Below are 24,958 nucleotides of genomic sequence, written 5' to 3'. Positions count from 1 at the left end.
TTATGGCTGTGTAGTATTCCATGGTATATCTCTGCCACATTTTCCTTATCCAGCCTAATATAGGTGGGCATTTAGATTGATTCCATGTCTTTGTTTTTGTGAATAGTGCCACAATGAACACATCTGTGCATATGTCTTTATAATATAATGATTTATATTCTTTTGGGTATGTATCCAGTAATGGGATTGCTGAGTTGAAGGGCATTTCTGTCTTTAGGTCTTTGAGGAATCACCACACTGTCTTCCACAATGGTTAAACTAATTTACACTCCCACCAACAGTGTATAACTCTTCTTTTTCCCCAAAACCTTGGAGCATCTGTTATTGTTTGACCTTTTAATAATAGCCATTCTGACTGGCGTGAGATGGTATCTCCTTGTGGTTTTGATTTGCTTATCTTTAATGATCAATGATGTTGAGCTTATTTTCATGTGATTGTTGGCCACATGTATGTCTTCTTTTAAAAAGTGTCTGTTAATGTCCTTTGCCAGCTTTTTAATGGGGTTGTTTGTTTTTCTCCTGTGAATTTGTTTAAGTTTTTTACAGTTGCTGCATATTAAATCTTTGTTGAATGTGTCCTTCGCAAACATTTTCTCCCATTATGTAGGTTGTCTGTTACTCTGTTGATAGTTTATTTTGTAGTGCAGAAGCTCTTTAGTTTAATTGGATCCCATTTATCAATTTTGGGTTTTTTTGTAATTGTTTTTGTCATCTTCGTCATGAAATCTTTGCCTGTGCCTATGTCGTGAATGATATTGCCTAAGTTGTCTTCCAGGATTTATACAATCTTGAGTTTTGCATTTAAGTCTTCAATCCATCTTGAGTTAATTTTTTTATATGGTGTACAGAAGGGGTCCAATTATAATATTCTGGATATGGCTAACCAGTTATCCCAGCACAATTTGTTGAATACAGAATACTTCCCCTTTGTTTATTTTTGCAAGATTTATTGACGGTCACACAGTTATATATGTGCAGTCTTAATTCTGTGTTCTCTATTTTGTTCCATTGGTTTATGTGTCTGTTATAGTGCCAGCATGATGCTGTTTTGGTTAGCCCTATAGTATAGTTTGAAGAAGGGCGACATGATGTCTCCAGCTTTGTTCTTTTTGCTGAAGATTGCCTTGGCTATTTGGGCTCCTTTTCGGTTCCATTTGAATTTTAAAATAGTTTTTTTTCTAGTTCTGCAAAAAATCTTAATGATAGTTTAATAGGAATAGCATTGAATCCATTAATTGCTTTGGGCAGTATGACCATTTTAACAATGTTGATTCTTCCCATCCATGAGCATGGAATGTTTTTCCATTTGTTTGTGCCATCTTTTATTTCTGTGAAAAGTGACTTGTAGTTCTCCTAGTAGAGATCTTTCACCTCCCTAGTTAGCTGTATTTCTAAATATCTCATTCTTTTGAGCCGATTATGAATAAAAGCTCATCCCTGATCTGGTTCTTGGCTTGATCATTCTTTTATATAAGAATACCAGTGATTTTTGCACACTGATTTTGCATTCTGAGACTTGTTGAAGTTCTTTATCAGCTTAAGAAGCTTTTTAGATGAGACTAGGGGTTTTCTATTTATAAAATGCATGTCATCAGCACAGGGATAACTTAACTTTCTCTCTTCCTATTTGGATGCTCTTTATTTATTTCTCTTGCCCGATTGACCTGGTCAGGACTTCCAATACTATCTTAAATGAAAATGGTGAGAGTGGGCATTCTTGTCTTGTATTGGTTTTTAAGGGGAATGCTTCCAGGTTAGCCCATTCAATATGATGTTAGCTATGCATTTGTCATATAGTGCTCTTATTATTTTGAGGTACGATCCTTCAATACATAGTTTATTGAGAGTTTTTAACACGATTGATTGTTGAAGTTAATTGAAAGCCTTTTCTTCATCTATTGAGATAATTATGTGTTTTTTATCTTTAGTTCTTCTTATATGATGAATCACGTTTATTGATTTGCACATGCTGAGCCAACCTTGAATCCCAGGGTGAAGCCTACCTGATATTTGTGGGTAAGATTTTTGATGGGCTGCTGGATTTGGTTTGCCAGTATTTTGTTGAAGGTTTTTGCATCAATGTTCATCAAGGATATTGGTCTGAAGTTTTGTTGTTGTTGTTGTTGTTGTTGTTGTTGTTGTTGTTGTATCACTGCCAGGTTTTGGTATCAGGAGGAAACTGACCTCATAGAATAAGCTAGAGAGGGATCTCTCCTCTGAATTTTTTTGAATAGTTTTAGTAGAAATTGTACCAGCTCTTCTTTGTACATCTGGTAGAATTCAGCTGTGAATCCATCTGGTCCTGGGCTTATTTTGGTTGGTAGGCTATTTATTACTGCCTCTATTTCAGAGCTCATTATTGGTCTGTTCAGGGATTCAATTTCTTCCTGGTTCAGACTTGGGAGGGTGCATGTGTCAAGGAATCTAACCATTTCTTCTAGATGTTTACAGAATTGTTCATTATATTCTCTGATGGTTGTATTTCTGTGGGGTCAGTGGTAATAGCCCCTTGTAGTTTCTAATTGTGTTTATTTAAATCTTCTATCTTTTCTTCTTTATTCATTTAGCTAGTGGTTCATTTTATTAGTTTTTTTTTTTTTCAAAAAAACAAGTTTATATAATATTTGATCTTTTGAATGGATTTTCATGTCTTAATATCCTTCAGTTCAGATCTGATTTTGGTTATTCCTTGTCTCCTGCTAGCTTTGTGATTTGCTTGCTTTTGGTTCTCCAGTTCCTTTAGTTGTGATGTTATGTTGTAAATTTGAGGTCTTTCTACCTTTTTGATATGGGCATTTTGTGCTATAAATCTCCTGCTTAGCACTTCCTTAGCTGGTCCCGGATATTCTGCTAAATTGTATCTTTGTTCTCGTTATTTTCAAATAACTTCTTGATTTCTGCCTTAATTTCATTATTTACCCAAAGGTTATTCAGCAGCAGTCAATTTCCATGTAATTATATAGTTTTGGATTAATATCTTAATATTGATCTCTAATTTTATTGTTTCTGTGGTCTGAGACACTGTTTGTTATTACTTCATTTCTTTTGAATTTGCTGAGGAGTATTTTACTTCTGATTATGTGATTGATTTCAGAGTAAGTGCCAAGTGGTGATGAGAAGAATGTATGTTCTATTGTTTTGGAGTAGATAGTTCTGTAGGTGTCTATCAGGTCCATTTGATTTAATGCTGAGTTCAGGTCCTGAATATCTTTGTTAATTTTCTGTCTCTATGATCTGTCTCATATGGTCAGTGGGGTGTTAATGTCTCCCACTATTATTATGTGAAAATATAAGTCTTTTTGAAGATCTCTAAGAACTTGCTTTCTGAATGTAGGTGCTCCTGTATTTTGGTGTGTATATGTTTAGGATAGTTAGATCTTCTTGTTGAATTGAACCCTTTACCATTATATAATGCTCTTCTTTGTATTTTTGTTATCTTTGTTGGTTTAAACTCCTTTTTTCTTTTTTTTTTTTCAGAAATAAGATTTCAACCCCTGCTCTTCCTTTTTTCCATTTGCTTGGTAAATTTCCTCAATACCTTTATTTTGAGCCTATGTGTGCTTTGCATGTGAGATGAGTCTCTTCAAGACAACATACCATTGGGTCTTGGTTCTTTATCCAGCTTACCACTCTGTGTCTTTTGATTTGGACATTTAGCCCATTTACATTTAAGATTAGTATTGATATTTGTGGATTTGATTCTGTCATCATGATGTTAATTGGTTATTTTGCAGGTTCATTTATGTAGTTGCTTTATAGTTTAACTAGTCTGTATACTTCAGTGTGTTTTAGTAGTGGCTGATAATGGTCTTCTCTTTTCATATTTAGTGCTTCTTTCAGGAGCTCTTTTAAGGCAGGTTTGTTGGTAATGAGTTTCCTCAGCATTTGTTTGTCTGAAAGGGATGTTATTTATCTTTTACTTATGAAACTTAGTTTGACTGGGTATAAAATTCTGGGCTGGAATTTCTTCTCTTTAAGAATGTTGAATATTGATACCCAATCTCTTCTGGTTTAGGATTTCAGCTGAAAGTTCTGCTATTATTCTGATGGGCTTCCTTTTTTATGTGATCTGGCCTTTCTCTCTAGCTGCCTTTAACCTTTTTTCTTTCAATTTGACCTTGGAGAAATTGATGATTATGTGTCTTGGGGATGATCTTCTTGTGGAATATCTTACTGGGGTTCTTTACATTTCCTGAGTTTGAATGTTAGCCTCCCTAGCTCGGTTGGGATGTCCTCATGGGTAATATATCCTGAAATATGTTTTCCAAGTTGATTCCATTCTCCCCATCTCTTTCTGGTATACAATGAGTTGTAGATTTGGTTTATTTACATAATCCCATATTTCTTAGAGGTTTTGTTCATTCCTTTTTATCTGTTTTCTCTATTCTTGTCTGCCAGTCTTATTTCAGAAAGCCAGTCTTCAAGTTCTGAGATTATTTCCTCCATGTGCTCTATTCTGCTATGAATACTTGAGATTGCATTATGATATACTTGTAGTATGCATTTTATCTATATGAGATCTATCAAGCTGCTTTACCAAGAATTCACATTCTGTGTGTCAGATTGTTTGAATGGGTTCATGAAGGGATCTCCTGTCCTGAGGGATGCAAAGATTCATGGGAGAATCGTGGGTTCCCAGGGTCACATCTTCACTCAAAGCATCCCTGGATGGGAGTTAGAACAAACAATCCCTGTCAATCCTGGCTGGGTTGTTGTCTTGCCTTGTTTTTATCCATTTTCTGGGGGTCAAGTTGTTTCCTTGATTAGTCCCAATGTGAGAACCTGGATGTTCCAGTTGAAGGTACTGTATTTACTTGCCCCTTTCTTTCCTCCTTTTGAGAGTCATGCACACTAGCTGCCTCTAGTCACCCATTTTGACCACTCCTTTCATGTGATATTATTAACTGCATAAAGCAGAAAATAATTTTTGGATCTATTGCATATATTTACATACCTATATTTAATACATGTATTAGCTTAATAATCACACTAAGTTTGGAAAGGAGACTTCAGTTTTTATAAATGGTTACAACCTGTAAGTTTGTTATCCCACAAGCCAGGAAGCACAAGCTCCAACCAAAGCCCAGAAACAGGCACTTCAAATAGAAGAAGATTTGGGGTAGGAGACTTATGCTGAATGGGTTGGCTAAGGATACATATTTGACAAGTTACAGGAGGTGCTATGTATATTCCTGAAGGTGGTCCTGTCACATATGAATTGAACAAACACACATGTAACATACAACTCATGTTCACGTTGGAGCAGAGACTTACCATGAAATGTATTACAAATAGGCTGGATATGTCAAAAAATCATTTCAGGACACATAAGCACTCAAGTGTTCAGCCTCCATGAACTGACAAGAATCAGTTTATGGTCAGTAGTCTTTTTTTTTCTTTCTTTCTTTTTTTTTTTTTAATTTGACTGTAAGTTCTAGGGCATATGTGTATAACATGCAGGTTTGATACATAGGTCTCAGCTCATCATTTACATTAGGTATTTCTCCTAATGCTATCCCTCCACCAGCCCCCCACCACAAAACAGGCCTCAGTGTGTGATGTTCTCTGCCCTGTGTCCAAGTGATCTCATTGTTCAATTCCCACCTATGAGTGAGAACATGTGGTGTTTGGTTTTCTGTCCTTGTGATAGTTTGCTGAGAATGATGGTTTCCAACTTCATCCATGTCCCTGCAAAGGACATGAACTCATCCTTTTTTATGGCTGCATAGTATTCCATGGTGTATATATGCAACATTTTCTTAATCGTCTACCTTTGATGGATATTTGAGCTGGTTCCAAGTCTTTGCTATTGTGAATAGTGACTCAATTAACATACATGTGCACGTGTCTTTATAGTAGCATGATTTATAATCCTTTTGGTATATACCTAATAATTGGACTGCTGTGTCAAATGGTATTTCTGGTTCTAGATCCTTGAGGAATTGCCACACTGTCTTCCACAATGGTTTAACTAATTTACACTCCCACCAACAGTGTAAAAGTGTCCCTATTTCTCCACATCCTCTTCAGCATCTGTTGTTTCCTGACTTTTTAATGATCACCATTTAACTGATGTGAGATGGTATTTCATTGTGGTTTTGATTTGCATTTCCCTGATGACCAGTGATGATGAGCATTTTTTCAATGTCTGTTGGCTGCAAGGATGTCTTCTTTTGAGAAGTGTCTGTTCATATCCTTTGCCCACTTTTTGATGGGATTTTTTTTCTAGTAAATTTGTTTGAGTTCTTCTTAGATTCTGGATATTAGCCCTTTGTCAGATGGGTAAATTGAAAAAATTTTCTCCCATTCTGTAGGTTGCCTGTTCACTCTGATGGTAGTTTCTTTTGCTGTGCAGAAGCTCTTCACTTTAATTAGATCCCATTTGTCTATTTTGGCTTTTGTTGCCATTGCTTTTGGTGTTTTGGTCATGAAGTCCTTGCCCATGCCTATGTCCTGAATGATATTGCCTAGGTTTTCTTCTAGGGTTTTTATGGTTTTAGGTCTAACATTTAAGTCTTTATTCCACCTTGAATTAATTTTTGTGTAAGGTGCAAAGAAGGGATCCAGTTTCAGCTTTCTACATATGGCTAGCCAGTTTTCTCAGCACCATTTGTTAAATAGGGAATTCTTTCCCCATTGCTTGTTTTTGTCAGGTTTGTCAAAGATCAAGTGCTTGTAGATGTGGTGGTGTTATTTCTGAGGCCCCTGTTCTGTTCCAATGGTCTGTATCTCTCTTTGGGTACCAGTACCATGCTGTTTTGGTTACTGTAGCCTTGCAGTATAGTTTGAAGTCAGGTAGCGTGATGCCTCCAGCTTTGTTCTTTTGGCTTAGGATTGTCTTGGCAATGCGGGCTCTTTTTTGGTTCCATATAAACTTTAAAGTAGTTTTTTTTCCAATTCTGTGAAGAAAGTCATTGGTAGCTTGATGGGGATAGCATTGAATCTTAAATTACTTGAGGCAGTATGACCATTTTCATGATATTGATTCTTCCTATCTATGAGCATGGAATATTCTTCCTTTTGTTTGTGTCTTCTTTTATTTCCTTGAGTAGTGTTTTGTAGTTCTCCTTGAAGAGTTCCTTCACATCCCTTGTAAGTTAGATTCCTAAGTATTTTATTCTCTTTGTAGCAATTGTGATGGGGGTTCACTCATAATTCAGTTCTCTATTTGTCTGTTAATGGTTTATAGGAATGCTTGTGATTTTTGCACATTGATTTTGTTTCCTGAGACTTTGCTGAAGCTGCTCATCAGCTTAAGAAGATTTTGGGCTGAGACAATGGGGTTTTCTAAATATACAATAATGTCATCTGCAAAGAGGGACAATTTGACTTCCTCTTTTGCTACTTGAATCCCCTTTGTTTCTTTCTCTTGCCTGATTGCCCTGGCCAGAACTTCCAACAGTATGTCGAATAGGAGTGGTGAGAGAAAGCATACTTGTCTTGTGCCGGTTTTCAAAGGGAATGCTTCCAGTTATTGCTCATTCAGTATGATATTGGCTGTGGGTTTGTCATAAATAGGTCTTATTATTTTGAGATACATTCCATCAATACCTAGTTTATTGAGAGTTTTTAGCATGAAGGGCTGTTGAATTATGTCGAAGGCCTTTTCTGCATCTGTTGAGATGATCGTGTCATTTTTGTCATTGGTTCTGTTCATGTGATGGGCTACATTTTTTGATTTGTGTATGTTGAATCAGCCTTGCATCCCAGGGATGAAGCCAACTCGATCGTGGTGGATAAGCTTTTTGATGTGTTGCTGGATTCGGTTTGCCAGTATTTTATTGAGGATTTTTGCATTTATGTTCATCAGGGACATTGGTCTAAAATTCTCATTTTTGTTGTGTCTCTGCCAGGTTTTGGTATCAGGATGATGTTGGCCTCATAAAATGAGTTGGGAGGATTCCCTCATTTTCTATTGATTGGAATAGTTTCAGAAGGAATGTTGCCAGTTCCTCTCTTTGTACCTCTCATAGAATTCAGCTGTGAATCCGACTGGTCACGGACTTTTTTCGGTTGGTAGGCTCTTAATTATTGCTTCAATTTCAGAGCCTGCTGTTGGCCTATTCAGCGATTCAACTTTTTCCTGGTTTAGTCTTGGGAAGGAGTATGTGTCCAGGAATTTGTCAATTTCTTCTAGATTTTCTAGTTGATTTACATAAAGGTATTTATAGTATTCTCTGATGGTAGTTTGTATTTCTGTGGGATCAGTGGTGATATCCCCTTTATCATTTTTTATTGCATCTATTTGATTCTTCTCTTTTCTTCTTTGTTAGTCTTGCTAGCAGTCTATCAATTTTGTTGATCTTTTCAAAAAAACCAGCTCCTAGATTCACTGATTTTTTGAAGAGTTTTGTGTGTCTTTATCTCTCTCAGTTCTGTTCTGATCTTAGTTATTTCTTGCCTTCTGCTAGGTTTTGAATTTGTCTGCTCTTGCTTCTCTAGTTCTTTTCATTGTGATGTTAGGGTGTCAATTTTAGATCTTTCCTGCTTTCTCTTATGGGCGTTTAGTGCTATAAACTTCCCTCTAAACGCTACTTTAAATGTATCCCACAGATTCTGGTATGTTGTGTCTTTGTTCTCATTGGTTTAAATACATCTTTATTTCTGTCTTCATTTCGTTATTTACCCAGTAGTCATTCAGGAGCAGGTTTGCAGTTTCTATGTAGTTGTGCAGTTTTGAGTGAGTTTCTTAATCCTGAGTTCTAATTTGATTGCACTGTAGTCTGAGAGACAGTTTTTTGTGATTTTGTTCTCTTACATTTGCTGAAGAGTGTTTTACTTCCAATTATGTGGTCAGTTTTAGAATAAGTGTGTTGTGATGCTGAGAAGAATGTATATTCTGTTGATTTGGGGTGGAGAGTTCTGTAGATGTCTTTAGGTCTGCTTGTTGAGTTCAGGTACTGGATATCCTTTTTAACCTTCCGTCTTGTTGATCTGTCTATTATTGACAGTGGGGTGTTAAAATCTCCCATTATTATTGTGCAGGAGTCTAAATCTCTTCGTAGGTCTCTAAGGACTTGCTTTATGAATCTGGGTGCTCCTGTATTGGGTGAATATGTATTTAGGATAGTTAGCTCTTCTTGTTGAATTGATTCCTTTACCATTATGTAATTCCCTTCTTTGACTCTTTAGATCTTTGTTGATTTAAAGTCTTTTTTTATCAGAGATTAGGATTGTAACCCTTGATTTTTTTTTCTTTCCATTTGCATGGTAGATCTTCTTGCATCCTTTTATTTTGAGCCTATGTGTGTCTTTGCATGTGAGATGGGTCTCCTGAATACAGCACACTGATGGATCTTGACTCTTTATCCCATTTGCCATCTGTGTCTTTTAATTGGGGCATTTAGCCCATTTACATGTATAATTAATACTGTTACGTGTGAATTTGATCCTGTCATTGTGATGTTCACTGGTTATTTTGCCCATTAGTTCATGCAGTTTCTTCCTAGCATCGACGGTCTTTACAATCTGGCATGTTTTTGCAGTGGCTGTTACTGGTTGTTCCTTTCCATGTTTAGTGTTTCCTTCAGGAGCTCTTTCAATGCAGGCCTGGTTGTGAAAAATATCTCTCAGCATTTGCTTGTCTGTAAAGGATTTTATTTCTCCTTCACTTATGAAACTTAGTTTGGCTGGATATGAAATTCTGGGTTGAAAATTCTTTTCTTTAAGAATGTTGAATATTGGCCCCCACTCTCTTCTGGTTTGTAGGGTTTCTGTTGAGAGACCCACTGTCAGTCTGGTGGACTTGCCTTTGTGGGTAACTCGAACTTTCCCTCTGGCTGCCCTTAACACTTTTTCCTTCATTTAGACGTTGGTGAATCTGACAGTTACATGTCTTGGGGTTGCTCTTCTCGAGGAGTATCCTTTGGTGTTCTCTGTATTCCCTGAATTTGAATGTTGGCCTGCTTTGCTATGTTGGGGAAGTTCTGGATCATATCCTGAAGAGCATTTTCCAAGTTGGTTCCATTCTCCCCATCATTTTCAGGTACACCAATCAAACATACATTTGGTCTTTTAACATAGTCCCATATTTCTTGGAGGCTTTCTTTGCTTCTTTTTCCTCTTTTTTCTCTAATCTTGTTTTCTCATTTTATTTCATTAAGTTGATCTTCAATCACTGATACCCTTTCTTCCACTTGATCAATCAGCTATTGAAGCTTATGCATGTGTCACGAATTTCTCATGCCATGGCTTTCAGCTCCATCAGTTTATTTAAGGTCTTCTCTACACTGTTTATTCTAGTTAGTCATTCGTCTAATCTTTTTTCAAGGATTTTGCCTTCCTGCAATGGGTTCGAACATTTTCCTTTAGCTCAGAGAAGTATGTTATTACCAACCTTCTGAAATCTACTTCTGTCAACTCATCAAAGTAATTCTCTGTCCAGCTTTGTTCTGTTGGTGGCAAGGAGTTGTGATCCTTTGGTAGAGAAGAGGTGCTCTGAGTTTTAGAATTTTCAGCTTTTTTGCTCTGGTTTTGCCCCAACTTTGTGGTTTTATCTACCTTTGGTCTTTGATATTGGTGACCTACAGATGGGGTTTTGGTGTAGATGACCTTTTTTGTTGATGTTGAGGCTATTCCTTTCTGTTTGTTAGTTTTCCTTCCAACAGTCAGGTCCCTCAGCTGCAGGTCTGTTAGAATTTGCTGAGTTCCACTCCAGACCCTGTTTGTCTGGGTATCACCAGCAGCAAATATTTCAGAACAGCAAATATTTCAGAACAGCAAATACTGCTGCCTGATCCTTCCTCTGGAAGCTTTGTCACAGGGGGCAGCCACTTATATGAATTGTCTGTCAGCCCCAACTGGGATGTATCTCTCACTTAGGCTACACGGAGGTCAGGGACCCACTTGAGAAGGCAATCTGTCCATTCTCAGAGCTCAAATGCCATGCTGGGAGAACCTCTGCTCTCTTCAGAGCTGTCAGACGGGGACTTTTAAGTCTGCAGAAGTTGTCTGCCACCCTTTGTTCTGCTATGGCCTCCCCACAGAGGTGGAGTCTAGAGGCAGTAGGCCTTGTTGAGCTGTGGTGGGCTCTGCCCTGTTCGAGCTTCCTGGTGGCTTTGTTTACCTACTCAAGCCTCAGCAATAGCAAGCGCTCCTCCCCCAGCCAGGCTGCAGTCTCACTGATTGATCACAGACTGCTGGACTTGGAGTGAGCAAGGCTCCATGGGTTTGGGAATCACTGAGCCAGGCACGGATGAGAATCACCTTGTCTGCCAGTTGCTAAGACCTTAGGAAGAGCACAGTATTTGTGTGTAAGTGTCCCACTTTTTCAGGTAGTCTGTCATGGCTTCCCTTGGCTAGAAAAGGGAAATCCCTAGACCCTTTGTGCTTCCTGGGTGAGGCGATGCCTTGCCCTGCTTTGACTTGCCCTTCTGTGGGCTGCACCCACTGTCCAACCAGTCCCAGTGAGATGAACCAGGTATCTCAGTTGAAAATGCAGAAATCACCAATCTCTTATGTCCATCATGCTGGGAGCTACAGACTGGAGCTGTTCCTATTTGGCCATCTTTGGTCAGTCGTCTTCTTAACTGGAGAAAGTTATTGAAATCAGTTTCTTGTCCAATCAAAGTTGTAGTTATCGCTGGTGGAACAGGGTTTCAGTTAGTCATCTTCTGTGAGGTAGATGATTTGTAATTGTTTTAATATTGCTTATCTCAAGGGTCAGTGCTTGTTTAGCTGCTAGAGAAAAAAGGAAAAAAAAAAAAAAAAAAAAACCTGGTCGCAGACAGAACACAGTTTATTCTTTAAGTGTACTGCATGGCTTAACCGTTGCCTGGCACAGCCTTAGGTCCTGTTTATAATTTTATATCTTATTGCTACAGAGAGTCTGTTCTGTCAGTCTCATGAGGTTAGTTGCTGTGTCTAAACTGCAAAAGAGAGGGGGCATAATGAGCCTGTCTGACTTTCTGTCCTATCATGGCTGGGAACTTTGTTTTTAAGGTTTTTCTGGATTTAGTTGATGAGGGACTTAGGATTTTATTTTTGGTTTACAATGTTTAATTACTTTAATTAAATGGTGTCCGGAAACAGGGAACTGTAGGAATATATATGTTCTCTTAATTTACTGTGTTTTGTATCATTTGCATAGCTGTATTGCTATAGCTATTAAATTAGCAAATTTACTTCTAGAAACTGCCTATTACTGTTGTTTCTAGTCAATGACAGAAAGTAAGAATCTCCTGGATCAAAGACAAAGTCGTTTTTGCTCACCACACAACAACCAGGCTGAGTGTCAGTATATTTGATTAGGATCATCTTGCCACTAAGTCATATCCAGGGCATGCACAGGCCGAGACGGAGTTTGTACTTTCAGCAAACTACATTACAGAAATGGAATATGGAGAATGCCTTTTTTTATCCTGATGAGACACATTACCTCATCCCTTAAGGTTTATCACTGCAGACACAAATCTGAGAAATGACTTGGGAAAAGAGGCATCAGGGCCATGAATTCTTGGCTCACTTGGAAGGAATATGCAAGCATGCTAAGAAGCCACACTCGGTCCCAACACCTGCTCTCTCAACACCAAAAAGTAAGAGTGACTTTGAAGTCTAGTACCCTTTTTGGAGTTAAGCTGGCATGTCCAGATTTTGTTTTATTTAACTTTTTTTCACCTTTTATTTATTGTGCCATATATAAATCTTCCTAGCCACTCCAACCTCTCATATTATTAAAGAAAAAGCATTTAATTTAGTCATTTTAATGAGTAATTTAAAAACATTAATTATATGTAATATAATTAATTTTAAGGTATTAATTATACTAGCATGATTCTATTATATCTTCTGGTTTAATTTTTCCTTCACAAATGAATGCTATACCAGTTGGATTATATATCTATGGGAAAAGAGAATTTGATAAAAAGAATGTTTTACTTTAAAGGATAATTAAAGGAATATACCAATGTGAGATACTTTTCAAATTGGACTGGGAGACACATTAACTTTGTGTTCAACATCAGTGTTTGACAGAGAATTTGAGTCCAATGACAGTAACAGCTGGTCGCTTACTGAGAAGAAAGGTGGCAGCTGCCATGCCACTGGGATCAATAATTTCCATAGAAGATGATTAGGATGCCAATCTACAATTTGATTACTTTGTGAATATTGTATATTTGTTTTCCTCAGTCCTTCAAATAGGCAGTTTACAAAAACTAGTCTTGTATTGATTTCATTGCAGAGAGAGCCATAACCCCATAGACAAGTGACAGAAAGCCTTGGTTTTCATAGTTAAAAATAATCTCTTCTCTAATTAATACTAGACTATTTCATCCATTTAAAAAAACTATTTACTCCTCTACTTAACTATGTTTCCTCAGGGTTTTCTAGCTGCTCGTGTTACTTATAATGATGTAACTCTGCTATAAACTTTCATAATGGAGTTCAATAAAGTTGTGAGTAAATATACAATCATAACCATATATCAGTGATGCCTCCACAAACTCATTGTGGTAATCAAAACATCAGTGGGCTATTTTTCACCATCATCTCCTGGGGTTAACATCATTGTGGAATGTCTGTTTTTACACAGCCATTGAGGAAACAAATTAATTTGTAGTTTTCTTCCTTTTTCAATTATCAGAGCCATCTAGATTTACATGAAGTACTATGTTTTAAAACTATAGCCTGAAAATAAGTTGAGATTCACCCTAGTACCAAATCTTCTTCCTATAAAACTGTAACTACAATTTTTCCTAGGTGTATCTGAATCTAAAGAATAACTAGAATTGTAGTAGGTCTGCTTTAAAATTTTGCCACAATTATGAATGCTGTGGTACCCTTGAAACTGGAAAATAGAAATAGCAAACTGTATTTCCTTAATGTATAGCTATATTTTCAGTAGCTATAATTTCAGGAGAAAGACTCTGAATTGTAAGATAATATATTTTAACTAAGCTAAGGAAAAAACAAAAACAAAAACAAAAACAAAAAAAACAAGAGCAGGGGTTTCAATTGGTCCCCAGTCTAGCAATATTAGCATCTCTCAGAAACTTGTTAAAAATGCAGATTCTCAGGCCCTGCACAGACCAATTAAACAAGAAACCTCATGTAGCATCCCACAACCTGTTTTTTAACAAGTCTTTATCATGATGCAAACTAAAATTTGAGAACCACTGGCTTAGAGGTCTTCTTTCAATCCATTGTAGGTGGCTTTAAAAATATAAGGCAGGAGTGTATCAGTCTTTGGCAATCCATGTGTCTTCTAACCTAAGTTCTGAGAAAAAAAAGAGGGTTTTTGTGGTCATTGTAAAGGAATCTGAAAGATGAGGTCAGCTTGATTAACCTCACACCGGAGAACATAACGCTATGGTAAAATCTCAATCCATCTCCAGGTACCATTTTAGTAAGGAGTTGGGGAATAACTGTTGAGCCTGTGTCAGACCTGAAAGTTTTCTCCATGCTCTTTATTTAATTTCATTTTATTGTATTTTGTTTTATTTCTACTTCAGTTTATCATTTTTCTCACTGAATCTTTTCTTTTAGTAATTGTCACTAAATATCCTCTGGAAAATTACTTGTCACCTTTTGCTGGCTTGGAGTAGAGAAACTACCCAGAACAGAATACACGCTAGCTGACCTCAAAAGGAGAGATCAGGGTGAGTGCCCAGGGTCTCGGACAAAGGGTGAGAGCGAAGGGAGCCATCATACAGCTGCACAATAAAGAGTCACAGTAGAACACCTAAGGATTTGTCCCTTTAATCAGACAAAATGTGGTTGCATAGAAACCTACATCTACCACATTTGCTGTTCCCCTAGCCTGAATCAAAATTGTAGAGCAGAATATGAAACTAAATTCTTAGCTGGAAGGCTCTTGACATCACCAATCCAAATTGAGGAAAGCCGAGCCAAAATAATGGCTAACAATCAGCCAAAACAATCTGCTAATGTAATACAAATAGATTTCTGTGACCTTGAGCAAAATAATGCAGTGATATACAAACAGGCCTAAATATGAAACTGCCCGCTTTTCCATTATGCCATACGATGTATTAAAATCCTTGGATGAGTTGCTGGTTTTCTGCTACTTAAATTATCTTCGCAGTAAAATGAGGATAATACCATAGCAATCTAATTGGTACAAGGCTCAAATATGATAAAATAAAAACGGCTTCGAACAGTATCTGGAACACATAATCAGTGCTCAGAAAAAGTGGCATTGCAGTCAATGTGCTGTGATGACAGTCATCTCCCAGGTCTTTGTATCAGTTTGCTATTGTTGCCAAATAACAAAAATTCGGTAGCTGATAAGCTGATGGGCAACCTCCGCAGCTCTGCAGGAGTTAAGCATTCTTAGAGGGTATCGCTCACTCATCTGTAGTCAGGTGTGGTCATCTAGAGGTAGTTTTTGTTTATGTCTGGGCTCTCTTAAACGCCTGGAATGTTCTAACTAGGGAACCATGTGACCCCACTGATAACATGCCCATGAATCAGACCTGATTCAGGCCCCATTCATAATAACAGGTGAGAAAGTGAATATTTGCATGAACCCTGAAGGCAGAGAATTAGAAATATTTGGATAACGCCACCAAAATTTCTCATAATTGTTTTCTTTTAGTTGTTATTGTGGGGAGCAAGTCACTTAAAGTAAGATTTATTTTGATATCATGCCACCACTTATTTGACATGCTCTTCATGTGTTCCCTCTGTCACTCTGAAAAGCTCAGCGCCATTATCCTTGCCTGAGTTGCAGGAATCATATAAGCATACTTATTTGAGGCTGACTTTACTGAGTTGAATCTAGATTTTCCCTATATCAAGTGATTTTTTACTAAGTTCACGTGTAAAAAACCTCTCACAACTTCATTAACATCATCCTGTTAATCTTAATAATGATTCAAAGTGTTCAGCATTCAAAACATAGTCACATAATTGTGTTAATGAGAGATACTTTCTTAATCCACTGTAACAAATCTTTAGTAATGGACATTTTAACATGAATAATTGACTTAGAGTGTAACTTTTTTTAAAATATGAAAATTCCTGAAGTCCCTTTTATCACACTGGCTAGAAGAAATGCAGACCAATGTAGAGAGAGATACACACACCCAACATTCCATCTGCTGTCCCACAAATCAAGCTCCTTCTCTATTTGTGTGAAGCCATCTTTATTAGGATGAATAGATTGTGGAATAGATAGTTAGGAATAGAAAAAAGCAGAAGAGTCTGTACCTGTATCACCATCCATCTTGTTTTTGTGATCCCATGCTATAAGATCATGTGATACTAGATGAAATGTGACCAAACACCGTATCAACCTGGGTGTGTGAATGACTGCATAAAACGAAGCTCCTCACCAACGAGCAACGTTCAGGTAACGTGGGAGAAAAATATCTTTGATTGTACTAAACCACAGATTTGGGGATTTTTTTAAAGCAGCATAGCCTAAGCTATTTGACGAACCCCCTGACAAATATAGTTGGTCTTCTCGTAGACTCTTTTTCCTTCTATCAAAGGTATTATTGTAGCAGAGACTACATGTGCAGCACACAAAGAATAACAACATTGGGCATAGAATAAAATTTCGAGTATTTGCAGCTTGAAAAGACAATAATTAGTGCAAAGTAGACACATACAAACCTCAAATTATATATTTCATCAAATATAAGTCTCTATTAATTGTAAACTAAATCTTCACATACATCATTTATAAAGAAAATATATGCTGCCAATTATAAGTATTACCTACTATTGATTGTGAGATTATTCTTGATTTATGAAATATAAAAAATAAACATTTTAGCATTGTCAACATATGGTAATGTTTAAGTCTCCATTGCTTTTCAACTTTCTTGCCTGAAAAAGAAGGAAGGTCTCTTGAATCAGCATAAATGAATTTTTGTTTTTGTGGAAAAAGTTATAAAAACATATGGCATTAAAGGTGGCTGCAATGTCTTTGTCATGTTTCCTACTAAGAGTTTGAATCTATTTCCTTTTTCCTGGAATCCAAGTTTATCTTGTAAATTGTTTTCACCAATACAAAGAGGCAGAAATTACACTGTACAACTTCTGAAGAGGGGCCCTTAAGAGTTCAGCAGCTTCAAACTTTAAATTTTGGAAGGCGGCTTCTTGAAGTTCAGCAGCTATGCTGTGAGAACTCCAAGCAGTGTTGAGAAGGTACCTATAGGAGAATCAAAGCACCCTGGTTGAGCCCAAACAGAAATCTGAGAATAAATCCATCAATAATTGCAACCTGTGTGCATGGGCCTCATTGAAAATCCCTACTCAATGGAGTTTGCAATGATCTTGTCCCTGGTAACACTACATGCAGTGTTAGAAACACTCAGTTAAGCTCAGTTAACCCGCAGAATAATGAGATATAAGGAATTTTTGTTGCTTTTACAGTTTTACATTATCAAGTTTTGGCAGTTGGCTTTATAATACTACACAACTTAAAAAAGAGCCTAAACTGAGTGAAACTCATTAACATAAGAAAGGATAGGCTGTTACTTACAACATAGAGGACTTCATTGTATGGAACAAAAGTAGATGAGAAAGTAGATGGGAAAGCTAACACAGGTAGAGTTTTATGAGAGAGAGAGAGAGAGAATAAATCTTCAATTTTGCAGGAAAATAGTTTTAAAAAAGTTAGGAGAAATACATGTGGGACTTCAGGAGATAAAGCTAAAGAAATTCCAGAGATTTTTTTTTTTTTTTTGAGACAAAGTCTCACTCTGTCACCCAGGCTGGAGTGCAGTGGTACGATCTTGGCTCACCACAACCTCCGCACCCCAGGTTCCAGTGATTCTCCTGCCTCAGCCTCCCAAGTATCTGGGATTACAGGTGCCTGCCACCGTGCCCAGCTAATTTTTTCTACTTTTAGTAGAGACGGGGTTTCACCATGTACGCGAGGCTGGTCTTGAACTCCTGACCTTGTGATCCACCCACCTCGGCCTCCCAAAGTGCTGGGATTACAGGCATGAGCCACCATGCCTGGCCTTCAGAGTATTTTTTTAATGTCTGTTCTAGTGGAATTTCTTTTGTGACCTCTTTGGTAAACTGAGACACAATAAAATTTTAATGGGTTTATTTAGTCAAACAGCAATTTACGAATGATGCAGCTTCAAATTAGCAGTGGTTCAGAGGTTCCACGGACTAATACAAAGGGAGAACTTTTATAGGGTGAACATAAAAGTAAAGCAAATAAAATATTTAATTGGTTACAGTTATACAGTTGTCTTATTTGGTCAGTCCTCCTAGAAAGTTCTGAGTTATGTAACTATGATAACTTCTGATTGGTTAGCCTTAAGTTTCATTTTTCTTTAATATTGGCATTTGCAAGAAATAGCCGATTCATGTTTTGTTTGTTTGCAAATCAAGCAAAGTTAAGGTTACTTATGAGGCCTAACTGGCTTTGTCGACTCAGGGATTCTTCGTGACTGATCTCCATTTCAATTTACTTTTATAAGTGTCATATTTAAACATTTAAATTACTTTTCAATGTATTTATGTGTCTGCTTACTTATTTTTTTCACACCTGTATTTCTTTTGAATGAGTCATGATGCTAAACTTGTCAAAAATTAATTCATTTTTGCATTTCTTGGAATACAGTTAAACAGGGTGTAAAGTCTGACTTCATTTTTGATGTTTGATTGTTGACTTTTTTTAAACCTCAATTCTTTTTTTGTTCTTGGTCCTACATCTGGACAGACTGATAAGAAAGACTGTTAGGTCATACTCTCATTTAGTGCCAGTGGGAAATTTAAACTTTCTACTAGTGAGAACATTCCCTAGTCCTATCCCTCCACGCCAGTCACTATATAGTCCCAACCCACATCTTCTAGTAAGCCCAAGCCAGCTTGGATTTTCTCATGCTCACCCAGCTGTCCCTAGGAACCCCTTGTGTGAATAATTAACTTTTTGAAAGTGTAGAATATTATGGAAAGCTTTTTTTTTTTTTTTTTTTTTTTTTTTTGGCAAATAAAGATCTGTGGCAACTTCAGAAATGAAGGTAAATATAAAAGTCAAGTTTTCTTATATTTTAATAATTATATTACTCTGTGCTTCAATATAGTAGACTTTGACCAAATGCAGCTATTTAACTTTAAATTTAAACAAATTAAAACTAAATAAAATTGAAAGTTCACTTTCTCATATGTACTAGCCATGGTAGTATGTGCAATGGTAGAAACATCCACATATCAACAGAAAATTATACATCTTTTCCCAAAGCAAATGAAACATTTGCCAAGGTGGACTATAGTCTTAGAAAAATAAAATCCCAAAAGATGTAAAAGAATTTAAATTTTACAAATTAAATGTTCTAACCAAAATGAAATCAAATTAAAACTCAACAGCAAAAAGATATCATTAAAATTATCCAAATTAAAAATATACAGACATAGACCTAAGTAATTCATGGATAAAAGACCAAGTCAGAAGACAAAATTATGAAATATTTTGAATTGAACAAAAATTAAAGGATATAATACAAAAATGTATGGGAGGCAGATAAGCAGTAATTATCTTCTCTATACAGAAATTCATAGCATTAAATGTTTATACTAGAAAATAGTAAAGACCTTAAATCAATAATCTATGATACCTTCTTAAGAAACAAGAAAAATAAGAATAGATAAATTTGACAGAAATATTTTGAATGGAAATAATGAAGTGAAGAGCTGAAACTCAGAATGGCGGAAAAAAAGAACTAACTACATGCTGTCTACAGAAACCCACTTTAAATACAACAATGTAACTACCATTTAAAAGTAAAAATACCATTAAGCATTAATAGATAGGTCTTGGGAGTGTGATGAAAATGTTCTAAAATTATATTGCAGTGATGAATGCAGAGCTCTGTGAATAGTCTAAAAAACTACTATCTTAAATGGTTGGATTTTAGGACATGTGAATTATATCTCAATAAAGTGATTTTAAAAAATAAAGGATGGAAAAAATATTCCATGCAAATATAAAAAACAGAACTGAAACCACTGAAATTGAAAACAAATAGAAATAGAGAAAAATCATTATTGCCGGAATCGGTTTTAATTTTTATTTTTATATTGTACATTGACCAATTATAGTTCTATATATGTATGTGGTACAAAGTGATGTTATTATTTATGAATACCATGTGAAATAATTCATAAAAGGAAAAACAAATGGACAGACCTCCAGCCAATCTAAAGCAAGATAAATAAAGGCAGGAATTATTAGTATCAGTAATGAAAAAAGTACAGCATTGAAGTTCCAACTAACATTAAAAGGATAATAAAGTAATGTTATGAACAACTTTATGGCAATAAATTCTACTACTAGCTTGAAGACAAGCATTTTGAATGATACAGACTATCAAAGTTCATTCAAGGGCAATAGACAACCTACATCATGAACCTATGACTCTTAACTAGGTTGAATTCATATATAAAAAGCATTACGGCCAGGCGTGGTGGCTCATGTCTGTAATCCCAGCAGTTTGGGAGGGCAAGGCGGGCAGATCACCTGAGGTCAGGAGATCGAGACCAGCCTGACCAACATGGAGAAACCTCGTCTATGTTAAAAATACAAAAAAAAGTAGCTGGGCGTGGTGGCTCATGCCTGTAATCCCAGCTACTGGGGAGGCTGAGGGAGGAGAATCGCTTGAACCCAGGTGGCGGAGGTTGTAGTGAGCCAAGATCCCATCATTGCACTCCAGCCTGGGCAACAAGAGCGAAACTCCGTCTCAAAAACAAACAAACAAACAGACAGACAAAATAAACATTTCACAAATAAAATTTCAGTTCCAAAAGACTTTACTGGAAAATTCTATCAACTAAGGAAAAAATATTACCAACTGTAAAAAATCTTATGCAGGAAATTTTTTTTTTGAAACTTTTACATCTTGTTTTTTAAGGCCAGCATTGTCATGATTCCGAAACTATACAAATAATAATAATAATAATAATACAGATAAAAATAAAACTATGGAACAAGGATCTCTCAGGCACATGAAATATTAGAAAATAAAATCTAGCAATACCTAAAAGAATTTTTCACGTCCATGTAGGTATTATCACAGATACGCCAGGGTGGTTTAATTAGAAAAGCAATAAACTTAATTTATTGACTTAGTCAATTAAAAGAGAAAAATAATAAAGTCTACGTATATCTTATATTCCTTGGACCAGTAAGTAACTGAGACATACTTTTCTCATAGAAGACAGGAATTTAATTGGCCAACCCTAACAGCCGAAGCCGATTTTAAGCTCACAACACAATTGCAAACAACCCATTGATCACTGCAAATTCTACAGCCAAAATCAATGTCAGTAGGGTAGAAAAGTGTACTCCACTTACCTGGGACAGTGAGGTGAGAAAGTGTAAATATTTCCTGAGCAATAATCCAGACTACATCACTTACTATATAATCCTCTCCATAAAGCAACACCTTAGGCAGATACTGTTACTGCAATATACTGTTATATGATACTATATCATACAAGCAGAATAAATATGCCAATATGATAGATTAGAGAAATGTAGGTTTTGTTACAGATAAATGACTTTTCATTTTCTGATTAACTGTATCAACAATTTTCAATAAAAACCCGTATAACAGTAACAGAACAGATGCTCAATACATTCTTTATGTGTAGGTTAGTTGAAAGGGCACAAAGTTAGTCTGATAGACCTTGTTTTATATCCTCTTCTGTCACTTGCTAGCCGGAGTAAACCTGAGCAAATTATTTTTTTCATTCTGAACCTCAATTTTCTACTTAGTGAAATAATTCTATCTTATATTTTTCTTGTGATAATTATTTTATATATATATGCACACATATATATATACACACACACACACCATACTATTTCATAATAGCTTCCATGTATGGTAGCCCAATGTCATGCCTATGACATAATAGGTATTCTCATTCATATATGGTAGCTATTATGAAATAATGAAAGGACTATTATGATAAAGCAGTAGTTAGGTCTCCACCCTGAAGGAGAAAGAAAGAACAAGGCAATTAACCTGATAACTATTTTTAAAAAAGACCCCAACTTAGACACATAAATTATCTGCAAAACAGGATACTGTGCTAAGTCTAGTGTTAGAGTCTTCATTATTTTTATATTTTTATTTCACCTTTAGCTAACTTTCAACTGGAATATCTTTCTGCAGGAAACAAGCACCCCTGTTGGAACTCTTCAACTTTCAACTTAATTGGAGAGCTAAAGGCAATATGTGTCACAGGTCCTGAAAAAGAACATGGCCGTTGACTGGCAATTCCATTTATGGAAAGTTGTTTGTGAAGTAAACTAGTAGATAAAAGCTTAATAGCACCGGAGTTTGTAACATAAACATCTGGAACAATTTAAAAGTTCAAAACATAAAAAGGGCTTTAAAATTTCCAATATCTTTATAGAAGGAAGACTATAAAGTTGTTTCTCAAATAATGATATGGTTTAATACTTACTGACATGTAAATACACTTGTGGAATATTAATTTTAAAAAAAAGTTGTAACAACATAAGCATTAATTCATTCAAATATTCTTTGGGTACTAATATATCCAGACATTTTTTTTTAGGCACTGGTCCTTCAATAGTAAATAAGGGAATCAACATGCTGACCTTAGTGGAATTTGCTGTTTATTATATGTAATGTAAGCCCGAGAGTATAGCCGTCAACATATTAACCACCATTATCTCAGGTTTGTTTAAGTATAGATGCATATTTTGTTTTATTTTATTTCATAGTGAATTTGTATTATTTGTGTAAGTAACCATTTCAGAAGTCTGAAATGAAAAACAAAACTTGTTTCACAGATCATCATGATGATACATTCTATTTGCATAGCACATATGTGTTTTTTTTCCCCAAATGTTTCTATGTACATGTATGTCCCCAACTGAAAACTGGACCAGCTTCTTCCCAAAAGTAGCCTTTATCCCCTTTCCCTACGCATAGACTCTAGGACCCAGATTATTCCAAAATTCAAAGCCAAGAAGTAAAGCCAATTAAGTTTTTCTCCAATATATCACCACATTCTAGTGTTACTATTTTTCAAAACCTTACCATAGTTTATGGTTTCTTAATTTTCCTGATTAGCTCATGTAAATAAGGGGTACTAAGTATGAAGGAGCAATTGTCCCATAGACATCAACACATTCCAAACAAGGTAAAATAATTTAATTTCAAATTTACTTGAATAGATTATCAGGCTCAGAATCCTTTTCTTTTTGGCAAAGGAGTTTTTATTGTCCATTTCAATGTATCTGGAAATAAGTTTGTAGGCTTTATTGGCCAGAATTAAAACTGCCCCTTGAGAAGTTTACCTTAATATCGAGATTTCCTTTTGGATAAGATCATAATTAAATATACTTCATGTACATAAATTTGGTCTCTCATTGATTTTACTTTCTTAATTTTAACTGACCAGAAAATAGGGCATATCAATTTTATGCTGAATAATGCTTTTGAAATTGTCACTCACAGAAGCTGTCATTGTCACTTAGGTTGTAGAAAGTAATGAAGGCAGTCAACTTTACAGAACTGACACTGTAGCCTAACAGTGCAAAGATCTGTAGAAACAGGTGAGGAAATACAAACGCCATTTTACACTACATTCAATAGATATTGACAAATACCATTTATCTTTGTATATCTGATTTGTTCACAAACTGTTAATATAAATGTTGGGAGAATATTATTCATGAGTTTATTGCATTTCTACATGGTCTGGCCCTTCTGAGCAAAGGAAATGCTTGAATAATAAACATCTTGGAAGCTGGAGACAGTGTATCTCTATATATAGACATGTACCTCCCTGAAAACATCCCTAGGTATTGAAGCGAAAGTCTGGAAGCATTTTCTTGGTTTCCAGTGTAATAAATGTAGAGATGCCGTTCCCCTCCCATCTGGAGGAGATTTGCTTACACACTGAAGTAATGAGTACTGTCTCCCTCTAGAGGGCAAGATGAGCAGATGTGCCAGTAGTCCTGTGAAATCTCAGTCTCTTAACAATTTGCGATTCCTTTCTTACAATGTAACCCCACTGCACATGCAGGCCCTCATTAAGTTAACCTGTGAGGAACTGATACAAAATGCTGATCTGGCTGTCAAGAGGATAAAATAGATTATGCAAAACATGGAGAAGTTCACAGGTAAGAGAAAGCATTGTATATATGGAAATGGAAATTGGTACAGTACTTCTTAATCTTTTTTATGAATGGGATTATAAGAGAAGAGTCCAAAGGAGGTGGATATCAGTGATGGCATCTTGTATTTCTTATTCCGAAGATTGTAGTATATCTAGAACGTGTGGCGACATCAAAGCATGTTAAGCTTAGGAAAAGAACAACATGGTCAGATTTGCATATTAAAGAAATTGCCTGGTTGCAATTTCCTGGTTAGGAACAGATGGGAGAAACCAAAAGTGGAGGCAAAGATTGCAATTGAAGCTATTGCAAGAGTCGAGGTGAAACGCGGGAGGCCTGCTTCAGAGACCAGCTACAATCAACCTTAAAATCACCAAATGACAGTAATCAAACAGTAACAAAAAAGAAGCAGCTGGTGCTTCTGCCTTTTATGGGAGTTTTTACTTTTACATTTCTTCCTTCATTCATGTATTCATTCACAAATCCAATGTTTACTCTCTATGTTCAGCCTTATGCCAGGTACTCGGTGTGCAGTAGTGAACAGAATAGCTGTATCGTCTGTACTCGCGTGTAATAGGATTCTAGGAAAAAATGTACGGCATGCTCAGATTTGAAAAAAGTAAAGGTAACTTTAACCAAAAAGTAAAAGCTCTTTACTTAAATGTGGGCAAAATATTTGTAAAATACAGGTTATTATGTAAACTCAGGGTAAATAGTAACTACTACTAAGCTGAAGCTTGAAAGGGTAAGGAAAGAGAGTGGTGTCCAGAATTAGAGACAAGAAAGCTCTGTAGAGAGGGACAACTTTGAAGAAAGCAGGAACCTTTCTAAGTAAGACATAGACAATCCAAAGGAATCATACAGGTGGAAGAT

The sequence above is a fragment of the Macaca thibetana genome, chromosome 6 (genome assembly GCF_024542745.1).
Source record: "Macaca thibetana thibetana isolate TM-01 chromosome 6, ASM2454274v1, whole genome shotgun sequence".
In the NCBI taxonomy this organism is placed as follows: domain Eukaryota; kingdom Metazoa; phylum Chordata; class Mammalia; order Primates; family Cercopithecidae; genus Macaca; species Macaca thibetana.
This window is presented reverse-complemented; position numbering follows the sequence as displayed.